The 2,948-nt window shown below is 42.4% G+C and overlaps 1 long non-coding RNA gene across 1 annotated transcript; it reads left to right on the top strand.

Annotated features, from left to right (window-relative positions):
- The first annotated feature begins 544 nt into the window (after nucleotides 1-544).
- On the top strand, nucleotides 545-2,594 carry LOC115612029. Its single transcript, XR_003992857.1, has 4 exons — nucleotides 545-630; nucleotides 811-1,017; nucleotides 1,964-2,096; nucleotides 2,514-2,594. It is a non-coding gene; the product is annotated as an uncharacterized LOC115612029 (long non-coding RNA).
- Nucleotides 2,595-2,948: the final 354 nt, after the last annotated feature.

Raw genomic sequence — 2,948 nt, 5'->3', positions numbered from 1 at the left:
CACCCCTGTTTTCTCTGCTGAGACTGCAGTTGTTCAGGGATGTTCATGGTAAGTAGCACTTTGTGTCCATCCTCTTGCTTTATTCTGAGGTTTGTTTTGCAAAACAGTGCAAATGGGAACAGTTTCCCCCTTCTAGGATGTACTGTTCTTTGAATTCACTTCCATTAACAAGCTGTTGGAAGCAAGTTAATGCCACGTTAATTTACTCTAACATCTGATTCTTCCTGCCTATTCTAAGGGTTGCTTAGACAACAAATCATCTCCTAAATGGTATCTCATAAAAGGTCTGAAGTCCCCTTCCCCACAGATTGGTGTAACTGTGATTATTAATTTAGAAGAATAATTTATGTAACACTAAAATATTGGCCAGAAAAGAAATAAAGTAAAAGATGTTAGTATACTATATATGGTTGAAATTATAGACAGACCTAATCTGTACAGAGATCTTGAGGCTGTTACTTACAGGGACCAAGTAGTATATTTCAATTCATCAACTGCTTCCCCTTCTCCTTTTTCTATCCAGTTTTCTGGGTGTCAGGAATCAAGGACCTCAAGTCACATTTCATCCTCTGGTTTCCCTGAAAACAGCTATTTACACGTCGAAGTTACTGGATGTATGTTCTGATAAAGGTATTTGCCTACCCACTCCTTCTTAGGAGCCTTTGATTTCTTGTGGACTGAAGCTTCATTGGGACTTTTGTTTGCTACTCTTCATAACTCCTTTGGGCCTGATTTTTCTAGGCTAATCAGATAAGTTGTTTTGAAAAGCACTTGATTTTCTAGCCTCACCATCACGTACACCTTTTGCAGGTAAGCTTTACTTCTAAGCAAGTTCTACAGTGGCCAGCATCTCATGGTCACCAATGGATTGGCACCTACTCAAGCATCACCTTGGGAGAATTGTGATGGAGCAACCTGGGCTCTTTGGTAATACACGACATTGGCAGCTATAGCAGAAAACTTCAGGTTCTCTTAACAAATTATGAGAACAGGGGGATAACGCCAGTATAAAATCAGGTAAGTGGAAATAGCCTAATCAGAAGTATTCCTGAAAGAGCGATTACTCACTGTCAATTTGGGGGAGAAAATAGGACACGCTGTAAAAGCTGACCCTCTTCATGTGCGCAGTACTGCAGCATGTGGCCAAATATTATCTGCAAGTGAGACACAGGCTATTGCTTGCAGACCTCAGGACCAGGAAAATCCTCTTTTATTATCCCCAAGGTACTCAAACTTGTAGTTCAGTGGGGTTTGGAGGTAAATAATCTCGATCCAAGTTTAACAACATTACTCCACGTCAATGCTGTTCTTCTTTCTTCCCATTTTCCTATTTTTTTCCAGGAAGAAGTGCACAACACTGAATTTTTTAAGTAGTACGTTATAACTTTAATATTCCTGAGTATATACAAACCAGTATACTGTAGTATATAGGACAGTACCTTTCTTAAAGGCACTATTATCTATATATGTATTTTTTAGAGGAGTTGGTAGTTAAAAGCTGTCCTTATTGCACCGAGGAAGTAAAATCCACACTTGTTAGGCTCTTATTTCATCCTCTTTCCTATAGTCTCACCTTTCTGGCCCTGCTAACTTTCATGTCCATAATGAACTCCATTTAGCTTCCCTGCAGTAGGACCTTGTCTTTGTTAATCACTGACCCAGCAGCATGAAGCTGCATAGGAGAGCAGGTTCCAATTTTTTTTCCTGGGGGGATTTTCACTACTTCCTTCAGCAGTTGTAACTTCTAAGAAGCTGCAGAACAAACATGTAGAAAAGATCAGGAAGACGGCCTGAAAAAAATAAGGTTTAAAAGATGTCTCATTGTGCTCAGTCTTCCACTAGCTGCCAGCTACAGACTGACGGCTGCAATCTCAGAAGGAGTTAATGAGATTAGTTCTTTGGCGACTGATTGCTCGATGCTGTCTTCTCATTCAGTGGTGTCAGTCTCTTTTCTTCTTTTCAGTAACCACGTATAAACTTCTCATGGAGATCAGCTGGGACCTCATGGCAGAAACCTCATTTAAAAAAACCGCTAATGACTTCACCTTGGCCCAAGTCACAGCATAGCAGCCACCTCCTCCTCCTCCAGCCCTGCTGTGAGTCAAAGGCATTTTCTGGGCTGTTACTTTCCTGTGCTGAATGACCTCGAGCCTCTTCCCATTGCCCCTTCTTTGCTTGGCTCAGCATGTGCATCCCTTGCTCTTTGTAAATACACCTGCATGCTCACCTTAGTAGTGTTCCTTTTTCTCAACCAGCTGGAGGTACTGGTCCCTTCTCAGGCATTGAGACTCACACATTTTAGCTTATACATGCCTATAGTAATTTTCCAGCTGGGGATTTTTTTCCACCTTATGTGTCTATATAAAAAAAAGGTCAATATGTCAGATATGTGCTACTCAGCTACTGGTGCATTTCTCAGGGCTAATTCCTTTCTGCCTGTGCTGGCAGAGTGAGGGCAAATCAGGTGAAAAAGTAGAGTAGTAACGATTCATACTTGGTTTGCTCTGGCATAGATGACCGCTGGATTTGTGAAGCGGGGAAGAATCAGCCCACAGTGACTCAGAGCACAAACACGACATGGTTGGAAAGGCCCAGCTTGGGTGGTGTGCCTCCCTTCTAACTGGGTAAGCTGAGATGCTGATAGACCTGGTGAGCTGCTTCAGGTCATTAGACCACTGGAAACTGTTAGTCCTCTCCTCAGAAGATCTGTGAGATGCCCTAGGATCCTGCAGAGACAATCTGTGTGTTTGGTTACGTGGAGAACCTCTGCTGGGAAACAGAGGGTGATAGAGAGGTATGGGGACAGCAGTCCTGTCAGAGGAGTGGAAAGCTTCGGGGACACGTTCTAGTACAGAGCCATTACCCTTTGCTGTTTCTTTTTCATATTAAACACCATGAAACAAAGCTGCTTACTCCTTGCTACCAATCATCTCCTTGATCTTCAGTGT

Source organism: Strigops habroptila, chromosome 8 (assembly GCF_004027225.2).
Source record: "Strigops habroptila isolate Jane chromosome 8, bStrHab1.2.pri, whole genome shotgun sequence".
Classification (NCBI taxonomy): domain Eukaryota; kingdom Metazoa; phylum Chordata; class Aves; order Psittaciformes; family Psittacidae; genus Strigops; species Strigops habroptila.
Note: the sequence above shows the minus strand (reverse complement) of the source record. Positions and strands in the feature narration are given on the sequence as shown.